Here is a 26,800-nt window from a genome sequence, read left to right as displayed (position 1 = left end):
CATCTATGTTCATGAGGGATATTGGCCTGTAGTTCTCTTTCATTGTGTTGTCTTTACCTGGTTTTGGTATTAGGGTGATGCTAGCTTCATAGAATGTGCTTGGAAGTGTTCCTTCCTCTTGAACTTTTTGTAGTAATCTGAGGAGGATAGGTTTTAGTTCTTCCTTGAAAGTTTGATAAAACTCCGCTGAGAAGCCGTCCGGTCCTGGGCTTTTGTTTGCTGGAAGCTTTTTGATGACTGCTTCAATTTCTTCCATAGTTATTGGCCTATTGAGATTTTTAGATTCTTCCTGATTGAGTTTTGGAATGTTGTATTTTTCTAGGAATTTGTCCATTTCCTCCAGGTTGTCTAGTTTGTTGGAGTAGAGTTGCCTGTAGTATTGTTTAACAATCATTTGTGTTTCTGTGGGGTCTGTTGTTATTTCGCCTCTATAGTTTCTGATTTGGTTTATTTGGGACCTCTCTCTTTGCTTCTTGGTGAGCCTGGCTAGGGGTTTGTCAATCTTGTTTATCCTTTCAAAGAACCAGCTCTATGTTTCATTGATTTTCTGTATTGTTTTTTTGGTCTCTATGTCATTTATTTCTGCTCTAATCTTTATTATCTCCTTCTTTCTGCTCACTCTGGGGTTTTCTTGTTGCTCTCTTTCTAATTCTTTGAGTTGTAGAGTTAGATGATTTACTACCATTTTTTCTTGTTTTTTGAGATAGGCCTGTAGAGCTATAAACTTCCCTCTCAGGACTGCTTTAATTGTGTCCCATAGGTTTTGGATTGTTGTGTTTTCATTGTCATTAGTGTCCAGGATGTTTTTAATTTCTTCTTTGATCTCATTGGTAACCCAATCAATATTTAATAACATGCTATTCAGCTTTCAAGTGTTTGAGTATTTTGGGTTGTTTTTATTGTAGTTTATTTCTAACATTATGCCATCGTGGTCTGAGAAGATGCTTTTTATGATTTTAATCTTCTTGAATTTGTGGAGACTTTGCTTGTGACCCAATATGTGGTCTATTTTTGAATATGTCCCATGAGCACCTGAGAGGAATGTATATTCCATGGCTTTGGGGTGGAGTGTTCTGAAGATGTCAATTAAGTCCATCTGATCTAGTGAGTCATTTAGGATTGCTGTTTCTTTGCTGATTGTTTGTCTAGCGGATTTATCCAGTGATGTCAGTGGTGTATTAAAGTCCCCTACTATGATTGTATTGTTGTCAATCTCTCCCCTGATATCTTCCAGAAGTTTTCTTATGTATGTGGGTGCTCCTGCATTGGGTGCATATATGTTTACCAGGGTTATATCTTCTTGTTGTATTGATCCCTTTAGTATTATGAAGTGGCCTTCCTTATCTCTGGTTATGGCCTTCACTTTGAGATGTATTTTGTCCAATATAAGTATTGCTACCCCAGCTTTCTTTTCCTTTCCATTTGCTTGAAAGATATTTTTCCATCCCTTCACTTTCAGTCTGTGTGAGTACCTTCTAATGAGGTGCGTCTCTTGTAGACAGCAGATGTATGGGTCATGTTTTTCAGGGAAGTTTTCTGTCATTATTTCTTCAAACAGGTTTTCTATTCCTTGCTCAGTTTCCTCTCCTTCTGGTACCCCTATTATGCAGTAGTTATTTCATTTCATGTTGTCCCAAAGTTCCCTTAGGCTCTCCTATTTTTTAATTTTTTTTTCTAGATGCTGCTCTGCTTGGGTATTTTTTCCTACCATGTCTTCTAGTTCACTGATGTGGTCCTCTGCTTCTTCTAGTCTACTTTTGATGCTTTCTACTGAGTTCTTTATTACAGTGATGCCATTTTTCATTTCTTCTTGGTTCTTCTTCATCTACTCTTGGTTCTTACACATATCATTGAATTTGTCTTCCATCCTTTTTAGCAACCTTATGACTATTGCTATGAATTTTTTCTCTGTCATATTGCTTGCCTCCATTTCATTTACTTTCTTTTCTGGTGATTCCTTCTTTTCTTTTCTATCTGTGCTGTTTGTCTCCCCATGATTGCTCCTCTCAGGCTTTCTGGTTATGTAGCTCTCTCTATCCTGTGTTGCCTTAAAGGCACAAAATACAACACAACAAGACACAACACATAGGGCACCAAACACAAATGTATTCATGATACTAATAACCCCAAATAAAGGTGACCACCAGAGAAAAGAGATTTAGGGAAAGAGAAGAGTGCACAAATGATATTGAGAAAAGGAAAATGTAAGAGAGAAAAGAAAGAGAAGAAAAAATTAAGGGGTAAAATATGTATATGGGGAGAAAACTCCAATAAAGCAACAACTAATCCAAAAAATGCAAACAACAAACACCAGAGATGAATTCAAACTATGAAGAACAACTAATCCAAAAAATGCAAACAACAAACCTCCAAACAACAAACACTCAGATGAATCTGAGGGGGTATATTTCCAGGAGGTAAGGTCAAGGAATTGATGAATAGGGAAATAGCCACAATTCTGTATAGAGGAGGTAGAAAGAGAATGGCTGTATAAAAAGAAAAGTAAAAAACTAAATACAAAAAGAAAATATATATATTAAAAATATATATAAAATAAAATTTATATATGTACATATAAATAATTTTCCTCCTTCTTTAATCTATCTATCTATTTGCTTACTATTGGAAAAGGAGGATACAGAGTAGATAGCCTGAGTTGGTAATTAGAATTAGTTCAGTTATTTGTGGAAGAAGAGAACAAGTGAGGAGAGGAAAAAAGAAGCAACATAAACAAACAAACAAATCCAACCATTAGTCAAAGATCAACAAGACAGAAAGAAAGAAGAAAGTAAAAAAAAAGAATTTTGATAGTGAAGAAAGAGAAGAGATAAGTGTGTATGTGTTTGGAGCAGGTGAGAGGAAATTAGATATATGAGTAAGATCAATTTTTAACAGGGAGTAAAAAGAAAGGGTAGAGAAAAACTAAAGCAGAAACAGGGTAGGAGATACAGGACAATAAAAGGGAAGAGTGATGAAGAGAGTGTTGGCATAAAGGAAAAATTGAGATAGAGTAAAATAATCCTAAAGGGAAAATCAAAATAGAATGTATAACACTAATTCCCAAATAAAATAAAATAAAATAAAGAAAAAGTAACAAAATAAAACTTTTAAAAAGGGTAAAATAATAGCATTAATACTAATAGTTAAAAATAAAAATATAATAAAAAACAAGGTAAAATCAAGTGAGAGAAAAAAATTAGTTTCTTAAGTAAAAAATAAAAAAATAAAAATGTGTAATGAAGATCGTTCACTTCCTCCACTGTTCTGCTTGGCACATCTGTTTCCTTGCAGGTAGTCAGCACAGTATTGAAATTTCCTGCGATCTACCACTCCTCCGTGTCCTAAGCCACAACCCTATTTTCAAGCAGGAGGGATCTCTCTACTCTCTTTGGTCTCAGTCTGCCTTTAGTTGTATTTACACACAAGAGACAATTTCTGCTACAGCCCCTGGGTGGCAGCGTTTCTGTCTTAATATCTGGGGCTAAAAGGTCTCTCTACTCTGGCTCTGCACACAAGTCTGTGCGCAACTCTGTGCATGACTCTGCACAGCCAGCACAGAACTTCAGGCTGCCTTTGTGGGTCCAGTCCAGCTGTGGGTTAATATCTAGAATCCCCTTCTGCCAGCAGCCCTGTGGACCCCCTTCCACATTTGAGGGCTATACTAACCCAAACAGCCACGAATTTTGTGGGGGGCAGTGTTTCTCTGAGGCTCTAGTTCCCACTGCGCATGTTTCTCCCTCCAGTTTGCATCCCAAATCTCACCTTTCTTTAGGCAATGACAGCTGTGTTTAATTCGCTAGTTCCGGGTGGGTGCTCTTTGATTCAGCTGTTCCTTCTGCTCTGTGAGAAGGCGCAGGGCCTGTCCGGGAATTCCGCCCTTTGTCTTTCCCTGAGCAGACCGCCTAGGCATCCATGATCAGGGAGGTTGGAGTTCTGGCATTCCTGGATTCACAGCTGAGGTAACTGGTCCCTGGGCGTTGTGGTTGTAAGGTCCTGGGAGGTATCTGAGATCTTCCCAGTTGAAGGTAAGGCTGGGGTTCTGATCACAGTCAGTCTCTAATCACAGCCGTCCCCTCTTCAAGATGGTGTGGCCTCTGTGGCAGAGCTGAGTGCTCTGGGAGAGATTTCAGCCACAGTAGAGGCTGCCTGGTCAGGGGAGCCGGTCCGCCAGTCCCCAACAGTCCCTTGGAGTATAGCTGACCCTCACGCACAAATACAGACACTCCCCGCGTGTCCATGCACTCTCCTTTCATTCTCTCACTCTCACACTATCTAGCAGCCTGCAGTCCCCTCGGCAGCCATCTTGGATTCCTCTGGGGAGCTTTTAAAACACTAGATACCCAGGTTGTACCCCAGATAATTAAATCACAGTCTGTGGGGTTGATGAATCTCAGGTATCAGTATTTTAAAAATTGTTCCAGGTAATTCCAAGGTTCAGAAAACCACTATATTCTCCTGCCAGGTTTCCCCCACCTTTTGTTTCTCTCAACTGTACCATATTTTACGACTGTTTAAATTCTCAGCTCTAAGTGTTTTATTCTCCTATTCAAGATCTTTCAATGATTTAGCTCTCTCTTTCTCTCTCTCTCTCTCTCTCTCTCTCTCTCTCTCTCTCTATCATCTCTATCTCTATCTCTCTATCTCTATCTTTCTAGCTGTTTCTCTATCTGTAAAGCATCTATATAATCTATATTTATACTTCTATCCATTTTATTTATATCTATATATCTAAATATACATGAATATGTATGCTGTGTTAAATGAAAAATGTAGGGTAGAGAAGAATATATGGTATGTTTAATTGTAAATTTTACATGTGTATTATTTTTCTTTTGCTATATAGCAAATTTTCAAAGTTAGCTGTTTAAACTTAGCTTAAAACAACACTAATTTATTGTCATAATTTTTAGGAGTCCAAGCATGATTTAACTGCTGCTAAAGGTCTCTCACTGTTTTAAGATGTAGGTTTTATGATCAATCAGGTATGGTGAAGTCAACAAATAGAGGATGACAATCATTGAAAAGATAATTTGTTACTACAGGATCCAAGAGGAGGAGCACAGCATGCAACATGGAAAAGCAACAGGATCTGTCAAGAGGCAGAAGAAGTGAGGAGGAAAACATGGGCAAGAATCTTTATTGTAGTTACCATGGGAAAGGCAAGGCAAAGCAGAAAAGGCAAAGCAGAATAAGCAGGTTTAGAACTGGCCAGTTTAAACAATTTCAGAGCTGTCACTAGTTGTCTGGTACCTGAGCCTGGGATGATTAAGGCAGAGGAATATTGCCTCCTGGAGTGTAAGATTCAGATAGATAGGGTGGTTCAGATATGGGGTCTGGGTTGGTTGGTTTGCATATGAAAGGCACCCTTCTGAGCAAGTTATTTGCTCTCTCTAAGGACTGACTAGCCCTGAGAAAGGGAGTCTTTTTCCCAGACTGCAAACCCCAAATATCAAAACATCAAGAATATAGAAAGTAAGAATATATAGTTAATGCATTCACTGGATTGAAATCTCAGTATCAAACAAGGCTGTGACCCAAGGTCACTACCAATAATTCAGTTCCTTATCATTTTAGGACGGAGGTCCCTGATATCTTGCTAGCTGACTGCTAGTCAGCTTCCAGAGACTGCTCTTAGACCCTAGCTACATGGTCCTCTCACAAGACAAAGATTCTTAAGACAAATACCATATGATCTCACTTATATGTGAAATCTAATGAACAACATAAATTGATGAACAAAATAGAAACAGAGGCATAGATACAATGGACAGACTGACAGCTGTCAGATGGGAGGAAGAAGGGGGAGACTGGATGAAAGAAGGTGAAGGATCAGCTAAAGAACATATATGCATAACCCATAGACACAGACAACAGTGTAATGATGGCCAGAGGGAAGAGGGACGAGGGCTGGGTAGAGGTGGGCAAAGGGAGAGAAAGTGGGGAGCATCTGTAATAGTGTCAACAATAAAAAACAGTTGGAAATTCTTATATAATGTAACTTAAGTATCTCATCACCTTTACCATATTACATAACTTAATCAAGAGTGACAGAACATCATATTTACAGGTCTGCAAAACTCAAGGGAAGAAGATTATATAGGACATATAGGCAGGGAAAAGGAGTCTTCGAATTCTGCCTTCCACAATTTGGAATTATTTATATGTATATATTTGCATTGCAGAAAAGTTTGGAAAATGTTCATGAATCATCTCTTTTGGGGGGCTTTCAGATGGTATTATTTTTAGACATTAATTTTCATTCTACAAAGCACGTATTATTTAGGAGGCAAGGAAGAAAATTGTAAAGGAAGAATGGAAGGAAGGAAGGTAGGGAGGAAGGAAGGAAAGAAAGAAAGAGGAAAAAGGAAGAAAGCAAGAACCTTCAGCTGCTTACTGAACTAAGTATAAATTCATTGTCAAAAATGGTTTTCCATAACATGATGCCAACTCCGTAAAAGGAGTCATTTTCTATTACCCCTTCAAATGATCCCTTATTCAAGATAAACTAAGTACCCTGGCCCTCATTTTACCCTGTCCTTTTTTTCTATATATGGCACACTCATATTATTCTACTGTTTTCATTTCTGTCAAAATCTTACCCATCCCTCAAAGCCAATTGCTATCTTCTCTGCAAAATCATTCGTGATCCCACTAGCATGAGGTGATCCTTCTTGTTTTTGAAATTCCTGAGCAGTAGATCATAGGGGTTAAGCTCCCAAATTCTAAGGTCATAGATAGCTTATGTTCTACTCCTGGCTCTTGGTACTTTCTAGCTGGGAAATCTGAGGTAAATTGCTTAACCTAGTAAGTCAGGACCATTGCTCAGATGAGATAAAGCAATTGGGAAAAGAGCTTTAAGCCAAGGGGAATTAGCAGAGTTGGAACACTGGAATGGAAGTATCTAAGTCAGAAATCCAAAGGAAACAATATATGCCTTTAGAAGGAAATCAACTGTGTGGGACTGAGGTTGGGATGAGGATGCAAATGAGTGGAGCTTTGAAATTCAAACCCAAAATGTAACCTTTGCCTTGGAAAATTACCCAGCCAAAGTCACAGACACTAAATATAAAGCAAATGTTTCATGAAACCAGGCAACACCATCAGTAATGCGTTCCAGACTATTTCTACAAAACAGAGAGTTCTTCCTATTTAGGTGTCTTTGTGGTAATGTATGAGAATGCTAATTCCAGGTAAAGAAATTTCATGTGTTTTTTGAGAGTTGAATTTATCCAAGAAAAACAACCATCTCTTTTGACAATTTTTCCCTCCAATTATGCCAGTCAGATTATGAAAGGCAAAGCAAAGAACAGCTTTTTTCCAGCCCTGTACATAAAAGAAATCTAGTACCAAACCCCCTGTTCTGGTACAGTGGGGCATATTGCAAAACATTGCCAGGCTGCCTGGGAAGTGAAGGCTGTGCCTTGGCTCCACCATATGATATATGAAATTGGCATGAACCTGGTAAACCAGGTCAATTCACTCTGGACCTGGATTCTGATTCACAAATTCTCATTTTCTTTGCCTATATAATAATTGGGAGTCATATCATTAAAACATACCACTTTATTAAGATGTACCCTTTAATTAGCACCTACTATTTTCCAGATACTTTACACACATGATCTCAATTAATCCTTACAAGTATACCAGCTAGGTATTCTTATCCCCTTGTTGAAGGATGAGGACCCATTTGTGGGTAGCAAAATGCAAGGCTGAACAGTATCCCCCATTGATCTTTCCTTTCTCTGGCCCCCCTGCAGTAACTCAGGATACCCCAAAGCAACTTCCTTCTGCTCCGAAGACAAGTGGCTCTTCCAAAGACAGCAGGCCACTGTGGCATTTTAGAAATGTCTGCTGATAGTTTGATTGGCAGTATGGAGAAGTGGGTCACTAGAATCAGAAAACTGAGGGTTTGCAACTTCTAATTATCTGTGGAGCCTCAACCAAGTTCCCTTCCTTTTCCGGGGCCCTGCTTCCTCATCTGTAACATGATAGGATAGGACTAGATTTATGGATTGAAAATGTTTGAAAACTATGGTACCTTTGTTACATAAACAAAATCTTATATAGTCAAATCAGTAACACTGGTCAAAAGGGGTGGAGGCAAGAAGAGCAGAGAGGCAGCCTTTGTAGCACTCTGCTGTTTATCAGGGCTTGAGGGTTGACTGTTTGAAAACACAGTTGTACTAGGTTATAACTAAAGGTCCTTTCCAACATTTGATGGTTCATAAGGTGGACAGTTTATTCTTAGATTTTGCAGTGCATTTTCCCTTCCCTAAGCTTAAAATAGAATATCATCCAAGATGGGGACCATGACATGCTCATCTTATATTAATAATCCAGTAGAAAATTTTATTAATGCCCTTCACTTCTGAGATTCTTTTACACCTCTGGTGACAGGGAGAGCTGACTTAAAAGCTACAGGTGTGGCTATCAAATAGAGACAGTTGCCAAAGTCTTATGCTTTGGTACCCAGCTCAGTGTTGTACACTTAATAGGTGTTTGGTAAATACTTGCTATGTACTTGTTTTCTCAAAGGTAATGTTAGCCCTGGGGTATCAGTACCTTAAAATTAACATCCTCGTTTGGCCATAGGTCCTCTAAAATTCTGAGAGGAAAGCAAATCTCAAATACTATCATTTTATTCTCATCAATATCTACAGCTGACCACTCTGGAATCTGACATTCTGATTACAGGGAACAGCAGATCACAGTGCTTTATAGCTGGAGTCCTTTAAAAAACACATTAAAATCTACAATGACAATATCATACAAAGTAACAAGAACGTATTAGACACAGGTTTCCAAGAAAAAGAGGCCTTGAGAGGAAGATAGAGCTTCTTTATTATTTCTTTTTAAACAATATGTTTTAAAAATGTTATTGATGAGAAAAGAGAGGGAGAGAGAGAGAGAGAGAGAGAGAGAGAGAGAGAGAGAGAGATTGTTCCACTTATTTATGCATTCATTGGATGATTCTTGTATGTCTGACTGCGGATCGAACCTGTGACCTTGGTGTATCAGGACAGCATTCTAACCCACTGAGATACCCAACCAGGGCTGATGGAGCCTCTTTAATAGAGATAGGTGGGCAAGGAAGATTGTTAGATACTAATTTTCTCTTTGAAAAGATGTTTGGGTTATACAAGACAACATCTGAAGGAGAGCTGCACTTGAGAAATGTGAGTGAGATGAAGAAGTCCAAAATGCAGAACCAGAAAGAATTGTAACATATTCAGTAGGTTTAGTGTTATATTTATTGATTTGCTAATACTGCTCTATTGCCCTGCTTGACTAGTAGAGGACAAGTAGCTATTGTGCTTTAGGTTTAATCCACTAAAAAGAAAGATACAAAGACATAAAGCTGAACTGTCCTTTTGAATATTACTGGGTGAAATTCCCAAGAAATTTTTTCTTAAAGACCACACAAAAACTCTTTGATTTGCTTCATTTGGGGTAAATAATGATCTGGGTCCAAACACTTTACAGATCTGGAGCCAATCAGTTCAAAGGATGTTATGTTTTCAAAATAATTAAAAGAGTGGTCAGAAAGACAGGCACTCAGGTAGCAAAAGTTTGCAATTTACAGTCATTGATGGTTCATGTGTTCACTCTGATCTTTTGATAGTCATGGTCAGTGAGGGGTTAGTTAAAATAAATGGAACAAAGTTCTAGTTTTCAGAGCTCATAAAGCATGAAGACTCAAACAAGTCTCCACACCTAACAGAGGTTTACTTCTTGCCTTCACCTGGAAAACAACTTAACCTCTTCATATCCATTTCAAATTGGGTGAGAACACCAACCCAAGCCCATGAGTTATCTTCCCTTTACATCAAGGCTTCACCCCTACCCTCCATTGTATCCAAAGAGCAAGATCTTACTGAAAACAAAATGGTACCTGGAAAATTTTGTCAAGTCCAAATCATCTGCTCTTTCCCAAGTGGCCCAGATCATATACTCTGGGTCTACTGAATGCTTAATGAGAAGTCAAATTAGGCAGGACACAGTAGTAAGTGACTGTGTTTACTGAATCTACTCAATCATAGCTTTTATGGACAGATTCATATTAGCACAACCCAAAGGGAAAGAGTCTTTGCCTGAGGTCACAATCTGTCCAAATCAGCATTGTAAGTTGCATCCCAACCTCTTCCACCAAAGCAATTATCTGGGTTGTTAGTTTGCTGTACAAAACCCCTATGAATGTTTTTTTAAAAATCTTTATTGTTGAAAGTATTACATATGTCTCCCTTTTTCTCCCATTGATCCCTTATAGCCTGCCCCTACCCCTACAAAACCCCTATAAATGGTATACTTTAAAAATCACTATTATTTTATGTAAAGAATACTGATGGTAGTGATACTAATATTAGAGAATAGTGTGATTACAGGAGGAGAGAGCTTATATGGCGGGGAAGGGGGGGAAGCAGACATGTAATACTGCAGTGTCTGAGCAAAGTTTGTTAAAGCAACCAAAGCCATTAGCAACTGGAAAATGCTTAGCCCTGAATTCCTGCAGATTTTTTGGTCTGATTTGCTCAAGACAGTATACAGAGATAGTGCAAATGCTCTGTAGGAATATTCAGTGAGCCAGCCATACATTTGGTTGGTACCTTGAAAAACAAAATGCCATTTTTCAACAATACTTTCTTGTCTGACGAAAACAAATCAATTGTGTGTCCACCTACAATCTTTTGGAAATTGTGGCATCCACTTTGGCATTATGAGAGCAACCTTACCCCTAGAAATACTGTTTAAATTGATCCACAAGTGTAATAACCAAAGTATTTGAGATTTAGGAACTGTTGTATGGCCAATCAAAAGAAAATCTGGGTAGGAGTTACATTGTCTGCAGAAAAGATTGTATCTACCATGTGCCAATTCTTTTTCTCCACCATGGAGAAGGGATTAGGATTCCAGAGCATGTGATATGGATGTCCTCATAAAAGTTGGTTTCAGCTGCAGGTGTTGTAACTTTATTAGGAAAGAAAGTTAGCTGTTTCAGGACTAGGATATAAACACATTGAATGACCCTGGTTTTTTGGCCAGGATAAACATAGGCATAAGTTAAACAAAATGTTAAACTCCAACTCTAGCTTGGTGTCATTGATTGGGGAAACGGGGCAACTCTGGCAGGTTGAGATAAACTCAAAAGTATATGGAGGATACAGAGGCAGAGCAACATCGAACAGACTGTCAAACTACAGCGGGAAGGCCGGGGAGGGTTGCGGGGGTAGGTAAGAGATCAACCGAAGGACTTGTATGCACGCATGTAAGCATAACCAATGGACACAAGACACTGGGGGGTATGGGAGGCTAGGGGAAGGTCAAGGGGAGAAAAAAAGGAGACATATATAATACTCTTTCTAATACTTTAAGCAATAAAACAATTAAAAAAAGAGCAAAAAAAAGTATATGGAGCAGCTGTGGGCAAACTAAGGCCCGAGGGCCGGATCCGGCCCGTTTGAAATGAATAAAACTAAAAAAAAAAAAAAAGACCGTACCCTTTTATGTAATGATGTTTACTTTGAATTTATATTAGTTCACACAAACACTCCATCCATGCTTTTGTTCCGGCCCTCCGGTCCAGTTTAAGAACCCATTGTGGCCCTCGAGTCAAAAAGTTTGCCCACCCCTGGTATGGAGGTATGGGGGATGAAAGTCAAACAACACCAAAACAAATTAAACAGATTTTTAATTTTTGACAATCAAAAACACTGAGGTGCAGTCTCATTATTTTTGTGTGTGTTCCAATAACATTGTATTTTTAGATACTTAAGTTTCATATCATTTTCACCTGCCACAGAACATCATTCTTTTGATTTTTTTCAACTATTAAAAAATGGTAAAACCATTCCAGCTCATGGACCTTACAATTAAAGGTAGTGGGCCAGATTTGCCTGCAGGCCACAGTTTGCAGACCCCTGTTCTAGATGGAAAAACAGAGAATTTAGTGACCAGACCTATTACTCACACATCAAGATAGAGACAGGCAGGGACAGAAGTCTGAGTCCCTGATTCCACAGGAGTGGTCAGGGAACTGAGAAGTCATTATTTTTCTCATTCTTAGTCCATTTACATACAGAAATGTCCTCCGGAATTACAAGACCTAGAGATAGGGCCAGATCCCAGGGAAAGAAATAGGTGGCTGATAGTGCTGGAGCTCATGTCCTGGGGAAGTGTCCACTCCCTCCCAGGGTGGGACTTTGGATAAGGTGCATGTGCAGGATTTCCTCTGCCCACTTTAGGTACTTGGCTGCTTTCTTTACACCTTCTCAGTGAGCAGATGATTGGTTACCAGGAACTCCCCGTAGCAGGATGTACACACCTGGTTACCCTGCAGAGCTGCAGGGTAGTCACCTACATTCTGGTCCTGCAGGGCCTGAGTGATGAGCACTGTGGCTTGGCTCAGATAGGCAGGCTTGGCTCTCCTTCTTCATCATCTTCCTCCTCCTGGCTCCCAGGGTTCCTGGTCCAGACTCTCAGACTCTGCCTCCATTGTTGCCAGGTCACCTATGTGGATAGGATTGGGGCCTTTAACCCCTTCCTTGGAGAAAGGGTCAAAGACGGCAAGCTCTTCTCAGTGAGGCAGGGGAACTAGACACTTCCTTGGTGCTCCCACAGTTAAAGAAAAGATCAAGGGTCTCCTGAGAAGGACTGGATGGCAGGGGGTCTGCTGACACCTCCAACTTATCAAGGCCCCTTTTCTTTGCAGAGAGTGTGGACAAACCAGTAAGCATCAGGTGGCATCTGGGGCTCCTCAGGGGGCAGAGTGGGGATCCGAGGGGGGTGGCAGAATGTGCAGATCTCTGGATACCTTGGAGGGCCATGTCACATCCTCACTTCAGAAGAACTCCTTGAGTTGAGGGCTGTTGTTGAGTGCAGAGATATGCACGGTGAAGTGAAGCAAGTTCTCTTACCACTTTCACAGCTCCTCAATCAGAGGCTTCGAATCTGCCAAATACCTGGGGCCTGGGGGAACTCCTCCAGGTGGTGGTTTCAGTGTGTAGGCCAGGTCTCTGTGCAGCTTGCAGAAGTCACTGTACTACTTCCAGACCACCACCTTTTTGACATCCTCTGGGTCCCTCTTTGAGATGGACTGTGTGGTTGGTCATTTTGCACTCAGTGTAGTCCTTGGGGTGGGCCCAAGGATCAGAGACTGTGTAGTGCTGCAAGAAGTCACTCTTTGCCATGGCAACCCAGCCAGGGTGGAGCTAACCGCTGGCCAGTCTCATTATTTTTAAGCTGGAAGTCATAATGTTATTCAAACTGGATCAGAACCTCTCCTGCATTGATATGAGTTTCAACTTGAAAAGTGATGGCTACTTGTTCCCCTATTTTAATTCTTCAATCCTTTACTAAGTGATAACTCTGACATTTTAGCTGGGCACCTAGCCACACTGAATAAAAACTAGAATTCTTGTTCTCAATTTCAGATAAGTTAAATTCTGGCCAGTGGAATATGAGGGAAAGGGATATCATGTGATTTCTAAGTGTCTTTAAATGGAGGGACATACTGTTTTCGCCTAGTCTCCAATCCTTCTGGTTGGAATAAAGATATGATGGCTGGAGCTAGAGCAGCCATTTTGCACCATAAATTGGAAATTATATGTTGGGAATGATAGAGCAACAAGACCTAAGGAACCTTGTTATCACAGAGCTGCCATACAAGTCTCAATTGCCTACATGGACTTTTACTAGTATATCATCTCAAGCATTGAGTTTTTCATTTCTAGAAGTTCTATTTGGGAATTTTTAATGTCTTTCATGTCTTACTTAACATGTTCAATCTTTCCTCTAGCTTCTTAAACATTTGGAAACAGTTAAATAATGTTTGAAAGTCTTTGTCCACTAATCCTATAATCTGTATTATTTCTGAATTGGTTTTGATTGATTTTTTTCCTTATTATTTCTTTCCTTCTTCTTTTGAATGCCTGGTAGTTTTCAATCGGATGTCCTATGTGAATTTTATCTTATTGGATGATGGATATTTTGTATTTCTATAAATAGTCTTGGGCTTTATTCTGGAACACAGTTAAATTACTTGCAAACAGTGTGATCTTTTCAAGGATTTTTTAAAAAAATCTTTATTGTTGAAAGTGTTACATATGTCCCTATTTTCCCCCCATTGATTTATTCTAGTCTGCTCCTGCCCCCTGCCTCAGGCCTTTACCACTCTATTGTCTGTGTCTATGGGTCATGCATATATGCATACAAGTTCTTTGGTTAATCTCTTCCCACTCACCCACCCTCCCCTGCATTCCCTCTGAGGTTCCAGTCTGTTCAATGCTTCTAAGTCTCTGGATGTATTTTGTTCATTAGATTCCACAAATGAGTGAGATCCTTTCTCTGACTGGCTTATTTCATTTAACAGGTTCATCCATGCTATTGCAAATGGTAAGAGTTCTTTCTTTTTTCACAGATGCATAGTATTCCATTGTGTAAATGCACTACAGCTTTTTTATTCACTCATCTGTGGATGGGCACTTGTCCTGTTTCCAGATCTTAGCTATTGTAAATTGTGCTGCTATGAACACAGGGGTGCATACATTATTTCTGACTGGTGTTTCTGATTTCTTAGGATATATTCCGATATATTCCTAGAAGTGGGATCACTGGGTCAAATAGGAGTTCCATTTTTAATTTTTTGAGGAAACTCCATGCTGTTTTCGACAGTGGCTGCAACAGTGTGCATTCCCACCAGCAGTGCACGGGGGTTCCCTTTTCTCCACATCCTTGCCAACACATGTCACTTGTTGATTTGTTGACGATAGCCATTCTGATAGGTGTGAGGTGATACCACATTGTCATTTTGATTTATATCTCTCAGATGATTAGTGACTTTGAGAATTTTTTCATATGTCTCTTGGCCATCTGTATGTCCACTTTGGAGAAGTATCTAATTTTTTTGCCCATTTTTAAATTAGATTGTATGTCTTCCTTTTGTTAAGTTGTATGAGTTCCCTATATATTTTGGAAATTAACCCCTTATCAGATGTATCATTGGCAAATATGTTCTTCCATACAGTGGGTTCCTTTTTCATTTTGTTGATAGTTTCTTTTGCTGTGCAGAAGCTTTTTATTTAGATGTGGTCCCATTTGTTTATTTTCTCCTTAGTTCCCTTTGCCCTAGGACCGTGGTCAGCAAACTGTGGCTCGCGAGCCACATGTGGCTCTTTGGCCCCTTGAGTGTGGCTCTTCCTAAGCCTTAAGAGTACCCTAATTAAGTTAATAACAATGTACCTACCTATATAGTTTAAGTTTAAAAACTTTGGCTCTCAAAAGAAATTTCAATCGTTGTACTGTTGATATTTGGCTCTGTTGACTAATGAGTTTGCCGACCACTGGTCTAGGAGAGATGTCTGAGATTTTGCTGCCTATGGTTTCTTCTAAGCTTTTTATGATTTCATCACTTACATTTGAGTCTTTTATCCATTTTGAGTTTATTTTTGTGTATGGTGTAAGTTGGTGGTCTAGTTTCATTTTTTTACATGTATCTGTCCAATTTTCCCAACAGCATTTATTGAAGAGTCTGTCTTGACTCCATTGTATGCTCTTGCCTCCTTTGTCAAATATTAATTGAGCATAATGGCTTGGGTCGATTTCTGGGTTCTCTGTTCTATTCCATTGATCTATATGCCTGTTCTTGTGCCAGTACCAGGCTGTTTTGAGTACAGTGGCTTTGTAGTATAACTTGATATCTGGTATTATATCCATTCAACTTTGTTCTTATTTCTCAAGATTGCTGTGGCTATTCGGGGTGTTTTTTTTTTGTTCCATATACATTTTTGGAGAGTTTGCTCTAGATCTTTGAAATATGCCGTTGGTATTTTAATAGGGATTGCATTGACTCTATAGATTGCTTTGGGTGGTATGGATGTTTTAATGATGTTGATTCTACCAATTCAAGGCTTATTTTTAAATTCATTAGGCAAATCTAGAGCAGCTTTGAATGTAGAACTAATTTGGCACCACTATTGAAGCAACACCTTTTAGAGTACTCTGATGATCTGTGAATTGAGATTTTCAATTCTGGCTAGTGGGAACCGGCTATTCCTAGTCTTATGATCTCTGAGGATTTTTCTTCCAGCTCATTTTGAGTGGTACTTTTCCTGGTCTTATATACTAGTACATGTGTTGATTAAAATTCAGCAGAAGATTCAAGGAGGATTCTGCATATCTCCAGAGTTCTCTTTCTGTTGCACCTCTTTGCCCCAGTACTCTGTCCTGCAAATTCTAGCTGACTTGGTTTTCCCACCTTCTGGCTCCTTCTCTTAATCCACCTGGCCCTACCTACCTAGGTTTCTGTTCCCTGAATCACTGCCTAGGACCTCTCTCCAGGCAGTAAACTGGGACAATCCTAGGGCTCACCTTGTTTCTTTCCTGCCTCTCAGAGATCACTTTTTTTGTTGCCTGGTGTACAATGTCTGAAGACTATTGTTTTCATTTTGTCTGGGTTTTTTTCACTTGCTTCAGGCAGAAGGGTAAATCCAGTCCCTGTTACTCCATCTTGGCCAGTACAATGGACTTTTACATCAGAGAGAAATAAATGTCTATATTGTCTAACCCACTCTTATTTTGCATTTTCTGTCATTGGCAACCAGCCTAATCCTAACAAATATAGAGCTGATCCTTGATTTATTCAGAGAAGTTTCTGACTTTAATATAGAGAAGCTAATATTTTTAGAATAACCAGAGACTTGATTAGCATCCAAGTAAAGTCAAATACCTGGATGAAAATGGAAAGGTCTGTCATGTCCTAAGAGAAGAGTGGTGCTTAAGCAGCCAAATCAATTCCAGCTGGTGCCAGTTGACAAAATAAAGTAATTTTTTTTCTTAGTGAGGTTATTTTTTCATTCATTCAGACAGAACAATTGGAGAGAAACTTATTCAATAAACTTTCCTTGAACACCTACTGTAGTCTAAGCACTAGGCTATATTCTAGGGATATAAATATGTATAGGCTGGGACAGAAGTCTTTACCAGCAGTTCACAAGTTAGATAAGAAACCCCTTATTTAGTTAAGATCTATGGTCATGAGAATAGTTCATAAACTTGGCTAAGAGGCTTAGTGCCAACTTTTTTTTAAAATATATAAATCTCATCTTCTATTTTTTTCTTTTATTTAGGGAAAATGCCTTTTCAACCCACGGTTTCTCAGTGAACCATATAATTTATACTTTCAGTAATAAAATAATTTATATTTTCAGAATAAAGTAGTTTCTCCTAGAATAGGATATTCACACAAACTGAAAGCTTTACCAGTATCAATGTAGTGGAGAAATAAGTTGGACACCACTCTAACCACATGATTAAGATGAACATTACCAATAATGGAAAAAATGACATCATGTTCCTACTGTTGGGAGGCACTGGGAAGGACATAGCATTGTACGGGGAAAAATGGTTTAAACCTTAATGTGTTAATGAGAAATAATCAGACAAATACAATTGAGACACATTCTGCAAAACAACTGGCCTGAACTCTTAAAAAATGTTGGTCATAAAGAAAAACAGAAGAAAAGATGGGATCTGGGGTTCTATATTAAAGGAAACCAAAGAGACTGATAACTAAATGCAATTCATAATATTTTATTAAATCCTGCATTAAAAATACCCAAAGCTATAAGGACATTTTTGAAACATTTAGCAAGTTTGAATGCAGACATTATATCTATACACTAGAGGCCCAGTGCATGAATTTGTGCATGAATAAGGTCCCTTGGAGTGGCCTGCGGAGTTCGGGCCCTAGCTCATACCCCAAGCCTTGCACCCCCAAAGCCCTTTGCATCCCCTGCAAGCCCTGCCCTGGCCACCCCCACCCTTGGCCCTGTGGTGCTGCCCCCTCACCTGCTCCACCATCCCACCTTCAGGGCAATTGATCAGGGCCGGGCCCTCCACCTGGCTCTCTCAGTACTTGGGAGCCGGGCGGCAGCCCTGCGGCCACCACTGGTCATCATCTGTGGGGCAATTGGAAAGGCTAGCACCCGCCTTGCCCTGGCACCACCTGGTCACCTACTCCACCACTCCGCTGTGGTCCTGCTCTCATTAGGGCCCATCGGGGCCAGCAGTGCCTACACTGCCGCTGCTGCCAGTGCCATGACACTGATGCCCACCATATTCCGCGCCACCCCCTGGTGGTCAGTGCACATCATACTCCCTGAATAATGCCCATACTTTAATTATCACTGAATTTATATAAATTCAGGGAAACAACTGAGTCAAAGTTAGTATTCTGCTTCTGGTGGTGTGTTGGAACTGGTATACACTGGCTTGTACTGGCTAGCACTGGTTTACAGTAACCCATCATATTGGTAGTTTGAAATCAGCCCTAGCAGAAGTATTTATAACATGGATACCTGTGCATGCTATAGGATCCCTCTCTCCCCTCTCACAGAGCCAGTGGTTAAACATTTACCAGAACACTACTAAGTTTAATTCTTAATCTGTGAGAGGTGTCATTCAGACCTTATAATTGTTTTAAAGCCTTTCCAAGGGATCCTGAAATTATCTCAGAATTGCTAACCAAATATCTATAATAAAAGTGTAATATGCTAATTAGACCGAACAGACAAACGAACTTCTGGACGACCTTCCAGATGACACTGGAGCTGTGAGGGCTGAGCCCCTTACACAAATTTCATGCATCAGGCCTCTAGTCCCATATAATGTTCCTTGGTAGCTGCTATTTAGTCCAAGAGTAGGTTTTGACTATACTGAATATGTAGGTAGGAAAAAGGTAATCTACAGTAAAAATAAAAAATAAAAGTTGGCTATACCCTTATCAAAAAGGCTTTTTACTGGGTGGCAACTTAATGAAGTGGAAAAGAGTGCTGGACCAAGAGAGAAACAGCCCTATCACTTAGTGACTAAATTTAACCAAGGCAATTAACCTCTCTGAGCCACAATTTTCTCATCTGTAAAATGGGAGCATTAATAGAAGTACTTATCTCATAGGGTTGCTATTAGGTGGTGTGGTATTTTCTAATTGAGACAAGTAATCAATCACATATAACCATCAGTGCTAATGTTTAATGAGTATTTACTAACTTATTTAGACATATAATCTTACCTAGACTTTACCACAATTCTATAAATTTGGACTTATTAATACTCCCTTGATCTTAGAACTGTGCCCAAAGTAATGTAGTATGCACCCAATAAAAGATTATTTTTACTGTAATCCCTTGTATTTGTGAATAATTTAATTTAGTCTGCATAACAACATGGTGAACAAGCAAGGTAAGTGCATATAGCCTTAACTAAGCCTTAAATTATCTTAATAAACAGCAGAGCAGGGAGTATAATTATGCCCTTTGAACTCCCAGTTTAGTGCTCTGCTTCCTGTGTTACTTTGGTTATGACACTACCAATTTCCCAGTGTCCATTTTCTTGAGTCAGGGGTGACCAACTCATATCAGTTTGCACAAGAATTTCCGTTTTAATCATGTCTTGGGAAACTCCTTAGTACTAGGTAAATCAGGATGATTGATCACCTAACTTGAGTCTATTTTCTCATACACAGAACAGACTCAGAAGTCTTCCTAAGAAAATGTATCTGGCTCTGCTACCCAACTGTCACCTCATTCCTTCAGCTTTCATTAACAGCTTATTTAAGGATAATTTCTTTTTTTTCATTGATGAGAGAGACAGAGAGAGAGAGAGAGAGAGAGAGAGAGATCAATGTGAGAGAGAAAAACATTGGTCAGTGACAACCTACAACTTGGGCATGTGCTATGACCAGGAATCCAACCCATGATGTTTCGGCACACGGGATGATGCTCCAACCAATGGAGCCACAACAGCCACGGCAAGAATACTTTCTCATTTTTGTGGGCTCCTCTTCTTTTGCCTGTCCAACATTTCCCCCATAATTTTACAACTTGGTGATAGCCACTGGTAACTATTTAGTGTATGTTCTTTCAGTCTTTTTAAAAAGTTGGATATGTTCTGTTTAATGTGGAAATAAAGGACCTCTTTATTTAAAAAGAGTTGAATATGTACTGTAATTATCATTACAAACTATAATCATACTGTATAAATACTTGTTTCCCATAATTCTCATTTAACATTATATCATAAGAATTTTTCCAAGTCATTAAACATTTTTCAAAGAAATACCATGTTATAACTATGATATATGATATATGATACTAATATATAAAAACCCAGGGTCTGTAACGACTGAAGGTTCCACCAACTGGAAGTCAGTCCTGCAGTTAGTGCTGGGTTGCCATGGCAACCCAGCACTGACTGCCACTGCTGCAGGCACGGTGACCCAGCACTGACTGTTGAGGGGGCTGCGGATCAGTCCCAGAGAGAGGCCCAAAGAGAGAGGCAAGGTCTGATCTGCAGCCTCTGTGGCAGCTGTTGATCAGCCATTGTCTCTCTCTTTCTCTCTGGGCTTCATCAACAGCTGCAACTCTGTTTCTCTCCAAGCCTCTGCAGGGGCTGCTGATCAGCCCCACCTCTCTGATCAGGCCCAGAGATAGGCCCAGAGATGCTGACTGGCATAGAAAATGACCAATCAGAACCAAATCTGGGTGAAGTGTGAGGAGCCTAGGAGGGGGAGCTTTTGACACTGACTGACATAGAAACCGACCAATCAGAATCTAATCTGGGTGAACTGTGAAGGCAGAACCTAAGGTGGGGACTGAGTAGGGATTTTAAGGGCAACAGCTATTTGGTGTAAGGTGTAAGAAAGCAGTTCAATTTTATAATGACCGGTTTGGCAGTATAGTGCATATGGCTGGCTACCAGTCCAGATATAGTGATTATGTATTTTTGTCTGCCAAAAGCATTTCTTCCTGCTGAAAAAGCCCCCTCCCCCACTTAAGCAATCCTATCCTATATAATCTACCTATACTAATAAAAGGGTAATATGTTAATTAGACCGAGTCGACCGACATCTTCCGGATGTCCGAATTCCTTCCAGACAAAGCCATGGTGGTGGGGGCCAAGGCAGAGAAGGCAGTTGGGGGCGAGATCAGGCTGGCAGGGGAGGGCAGTTGGGGGAAACCAGGCCAGCAGGGGAAGGCAGTTGGGGGTGAGATAAGGCCAGCAAGGGAGGGCAGTTAGGGGTGATCAGGCAGGCAGAGGCAGTTGGGGGTGAGATCAGGCTGGCAGGGGAGAACAGTTGGGTGTGAGATCAGGTCAGCAGGGGAGGGCAGTTAGGGGCGATCAGGCAGGCAGGTGCGTGGTTAGGAGCCAGTGGTTGCAGATTGCGAGAGGGATGTCTCCCAAAGAGTCCCCAATTGGAAAAGGTGTGGGCTGGGCTGAGGGGAACCCCCCCTTCCCCCGGTGCATGAGTTTCATGCACCGGGCCACTAGTATCCTATATAATAAAAGCCTAATATGCAAAGTGTCTGATTGTCCGATCAGCCTTTCAACGAATCAAAGCATAATATGCTAATGATATGCTAAAGCTACTCAACCACTTGCTATGACGTGCAATGACCACCAAGGGCAGACGCTCTGACCAGTAGATTAGCTTGCTGCTGGGGTCCGGCCGATCGGGACTGAGCGAGATGGGCTGGACATGCCTTGGAGCCCTCCCGTAGTCCCTCTCCAGCTGGCCAATCTCCTGCATCCCTCCCCTGCCCTGATCATGCACCAGTGGGGTCCCTCAGCCTGGCCTGCGCCTCTCGAAATCCCGGACCCCTCAGGAGATGTCAGAGAGCTGGTTTCAGCCCAATGGTGGAACAACCGGTTGCTATGATGCACACTGACCACCAGGGGCAGACGCTCAATGCAGGAGCTGCCCCCTGGTGATCAGTGCACTCCCACCAGGGAGCACCACTCAGCCAGAAGCCAGGCTCATGGCTGGCGAGCGCAGGAGCGGTGGCAGGAGCCTCTCCTGCCTCCGCAGTAGCACTAAGGGTGTCTGACTGCTGGCTTAGGCCAGCTCGGAGCAGGCCTAAGCCATCAGCTGGACATCCCCCGAGGGCTCCCAGACTGTGAGAGGGTGCAGGCTGGGCTGAGGAACCCCCCCCCCCCGAGTGCACAAATTTTGTGCACTGGGCCCCTAGTATGATAATAACACTGCAAGGGATTCAGTGATGAGAGAGAATCATTGGTTGGCTGCCTCCTGCATGCCCCCTACTAGGAATTGAGGCTGCAACCCAGGCATGTGCCCTGACTGGGAATCAAACCATGATCTTTTGGTTCATAGGTTGATTCTCAACCACTGACTCATAGCAACTGGGCCATATATTGTTTTACTTAACCATTCCCCTACTATATGACATTTAGGCATTTCCCTTTTTTTAATATTATAAATAGGGTTCTGATGAATACTTTAATTCATTAATATTTCTATACTGGTTTGATTATTTCTTTCAATTAAATTTATGAGAGTGAAATTACTTGTTCAAAGGATCTGAACATTTTTTGATGTTGTTAATCCTCATCCAAAGATATTTCCCCCCATTGATTTTTTTAGAGAGACAGGAAAGGAGGGGGAGAGACATAGAGAGAGCAACATCAATGTGAGAGAGACATGTCGATTGGTTGTCTTCTGCACACCTGCAACTGAGGTATAGGTGCCCTTCACTGGAATCAAACCTGCTACCCTTCAGTCCACAGGCCAATGGTCTAACTACTGAAAAAATCAGCTATGACAGATCTGAACATTTTTAAGACAATTGATACATACTGCCAAAATGCAAAGAGGATTAACTGGGAAAGAAAATTGCCAGTGTTAGATTTGGAGACACATTTGGAAATGGTTTGAAAATATGTGGTTGATTGTGTCCCTTCATTTTATAACTGGCTCTGTGGAGAGAACTTAGATTACTTTGGAAAACACTTTAAGGTTACAAGGTAAGAAGGTGAAAATCTATAAGAGCCTAAGCGACTGGCCGACTGGCTGCCCGGCCGACCAGCTAAATGTCTAGTAGCTATGACGCACACTGACCACCAGGGGACAGATGCTCAATGCAGGAGCAGAAACCACGGGCATGGAAACATGGAACAGACTGATGATTCTCAGAAGGAAAGGGGGAGAAGGGTAGGCAGGAAGAGATTAACCAAAGATCTTATATGCATACTAGAGGCCTGGTGCATGGAATCGTGCACCGGTGGGGTCCGTTGGCCTGGCCTGCGGGGATTGGGCCGAAACCGGCTCTCTGACATCCCCCAAGGGGTCCTGGATTGCGAGAGGGCACAGGCCAGGCCGAGTGACCCCACCAGTGCACAAATCTGTGCACTGGGCCTCTAGTATGTTAATAAAATGTTTAGTCAATGTGTAGTATATTGTTTGTTTTGGATGGCATTTCATCTTTAGATGAAAAAGATGATACAGCAGAGGTCCTTTTTATAATCATTATATAGAGTATATCTATGTCCATTATAAGGTGTATGCCTTAATTTTATTATTTAGAATTATTATAGTCCTACTGTAATTGTATTTTTGCTAATATGACAAATTGTTTATCATATTTTAATTTATTTTATACAGTGTCTTTGGTCTGAAATATAGCTGCAAATATTACATTGTTCTTAAGGAAGCAATCTTCTTTGGATTGCTTAGGCTTTTATATATATAGATTTTCACCTTCTTACATTTTAACCTTAAAGTGCTTTTAGGATTGCATTTACGGTAAAAAGTGGGCACCACTTATACCACCATTCTTTCCTCCTCCCAGTAACTACTAGAGGGTAGAAAACATTCAGAGGTAGCTCAGAGCATCTTTCCATCCTCCAAAAGGATCAAGAAAGTTTCTAACAGAGGCCACCCATTTAACACTGTCACACTCTTCGCTATTTCCTGCTTAGGCTAAATCTGTAGCATCCAGACTCCATCCTCGCAAAATGGGGCCATCTCTTTGAAGAATTGTCCTTTACTAGTACTAGTAATTTATCAGAAAGTTACAGAGGACTTTAAGAAATAAAGAGGCATTTCCTTCTGCTTGTTGCATTTTCTTTATAGATCAAGGGAAGCAGATAAGAAGTTAAAAGGTAGGAGCTATTATTATATTGTGACCACTGAAAATTAGACTATGTAAGGTAATCAAGACAGAATTTCCAGGACCCCCCTATCTATAGGACAAAGTAAACTTGTGCAGCAGCAAGAGAAATAAAAACAGGGGGAAATCATTGCAGTAACTTTCTTCAGTCTAACCCAGAATCTCTCATAGCCCCTCCTTGATAGTTTCAGTCCCGCCTCAGACCCTTAGTGTACTCCTGGCATCACACAGTAGAAAAATCTATGCACCTCGCTTCAATAATTCTCTGACTAAGCAGCAAGTCATCTTTATGGCTGGGATCATTTTATCCTTCTCTCCAAGTCTCCAAGTGTGTGGCCTGTAGTTATCAGCAGCACTCTAGTGTAGTGGTTGAGGGTATGTATATTGGAACCAAATAGATCTGAGATTTAATCCCAGCTCACCACTGTCCAGCTTTGCTACCCTTGGTTTACTTAATTTTTAAAATGGGGAGGATAATAATAACTCACCCTTATAACATTGTTGTAAGAATTAGATTAGATAATTAATGCATAATAAAGCCCTTAGCAAAGTGTCTAGTATACAGCAAATACTACTAATTAATGGCAACTATTAGTATTAGTCAAGTTCAGTTCTCTTGTACTTGCTCTTAGATTGTGTAGTGGCAACCTGCTGTTTGGACCTTTGCTGAGTGGTCACCCTGCCCATGTTTGGATTGGGTGTTGGAATTGATTTAAATTCTAAACTGATAACCTGGCCTGAAATTTATATTCCAGATTCTCATCCCAATCTGCTAAGTTTAAAATAACCCATCATACTCTCAAATATATTTATTTGGGCGTATGGCCTCTAGCCAACCACACAGGTCTGCCAGGACTACTTGATCTTATCAGGCAGGCCAGACCCAACCTGACACTGGACAACTCCTGGGTATGCTCAATATCCTATAGGCCAAGTGAACTTTTGCTTTTTTGATGAAAATGGGGAATCACTGTAGATTCTTAAAGAGGGAAATTCTGTGACTTCTGTGAGAAAAGCAGACAGAGATTTAATGCCAAAACTGATCTTTATGCTTTTAGTTAATTAAACTGGCAAGAATTTGCAGCAACTATTTTTTTTTAAAAATATATTTTATTGATTTTTTACAGAGAGGAAGGGAGAGAGATAGAGAGCTAGAAACATCGATGAGAGAGAAACATTTTTTGATGAAAATGGGGAATCACTGTAGATTCTTAAAGAGGGAAATTCTGTGACTTCTGTGAGAAAAGCAGACATAGGACCCTTCAGTCCGCAGACCGACGCTCTATCCACTGAGCCAAACCGGTCCTGGCTGCAGCAACTATTTAACTTGATTGGTATACTAGCTGGCACACTATCATTCACTTCCTTGCATAATAAACACTTTTTATCAAAGTTTTCCTTGTTAGCAGGCAGCCTAGGGAGATTCTAGGCCAGGGGTGGGCAACCCCTGGCACGTGTGCCAAACATGGCTCGCCAGTAACTTTTGCTGGCAGGTGAAACCTTCTCTTATAATCTTCCATTTACAATTTTTGTGAACATTTGAATGACTTAAATGTTAAATTACAAGGAACTGGCAAGACATTGATGTTATGTTTGGTTACATAAAGGCTTTTGAAAAGAAACTGGAAGTCTTTAAGAGGGATGTGGACGGTGAGAGATTTAGATATTTACCAAACCTCAAGAGGCACATCAAAGACCTCCCAAAAGATGACAGAACAGACTGTCAAAGCCTTCAAAAGCTGTTTTTAAACACCATTGAGTCAACTATTGAGCAGTTCTTCTCAAGATTTGCGAAATTCAGAGAACTGGAAGAGATAGCAAAATTCATGAGGTTTCCAGACAGCATGAAACTGGAGGAACTAAACTTACAAATGTTTTCATGGATAGACATGGCTGACTTTGAAATGCAGTTGATTGAATTTCAGAGTAGCTCAATTTGGAAGCATAAATTTATTGACCTTAGAGTTGACTCGGAAAACTTTGAAAAAAAGCGATTAGAGACAGGAGTACCAGAGAGAAGTGTCGAAAACGAACTATTAAGGACTTGGAATGCCATTCCAGAAATTTTTTTCTGTTTAAAAAGTTTGCAACAGCGTTACTCTCCATGTTTTCATCCACATACGCTTGTGAATCTTTGTTCTCAATGATGAATTTTGTTAAGTCTTGTAACAGGAGTAGCCTGACGGATGAAAGTAGTAGCTCGTGCATATCTCTGAAGGTCACGAAATATAAACCTGATGTAAAATCTCTGTCATTAGTGATGCAGCAGCAAAAGTCCCACTGATAATATCAAACGGAGTCATAACTTTTTCTGTCGGACTATCAGTGTACATGTATACATTAAAAAATAAATGTATTTTTCATCATCATATACTGTGTTTTTGTCGCTTGAATGAATTCCTCTTCCTACCTATTTACTGATGTCACCAAAATAACTACCACCATTTAATGTGCATATACTCTCTTTCAAGATATTGCATTATATCATTAGCACACATATTTAATTTAGCTTTTGTAGTAGTCCTATGATGTATATACTATTATTATTTCTATTTTATAACTGAGGAAACTGAGGCTCGCATGGGTTATGCCCAAATTTAGCTTTAGGAAACCAGATCAGAACTTAAAATCTAATAAGCTTGCTGCCAAAGTTTTGTTCATATAACTATGCTAAATAATAAATAAATCTTACTATTAAACAAAAGAAAAATATCACATGATCTCAGTTATATGTGGAATCTAATAAACAAAATTAACTGGTGAATTAAATAGAACCAGAGGCATGGAAACATGGAATGGACTGATGAATCCCAGAGGGAAGGGGACAGGGGGTGCACTCG

The 26,800-nt window shown here is 40.3% G+C and overlaps 1 protein-coding gene and 1 pseudogene across 1 annotated transcript in view; both read right to left on the bottom strand.

Moving 5' to 3' along the window:
- Positions 1-26,800, bottom strand: part of COL4A6 (collagen type IV alpha 6 chain) — a 374,284-nt gene that overhangs the window by 166,279 nt on the left and 181,205 nt on the right.
- On the bottom strand, positions 12,159-13,187 carry LOC102441561 (annotated as a pseudogene).

The sequence above is a fragment of the Myotis lucifugus genome, unplaced genomic scaffold (genome assembly GCF_000147115.1).
Source record: "Myotis lucifugus unplaced genomic scaffold, Myoluc2.0 scaffold_2, whole genome shotgun sequence".
Lineage (NCBI taxonomy): Eukaryota > Metazoa > Chordata > Mammalia > Chiroptera > Vespertilionidae > Myotis > Myotis lucifugus.
This window is presented reverse-complemented; position numbering and strand designations above follow the sequence as displayed.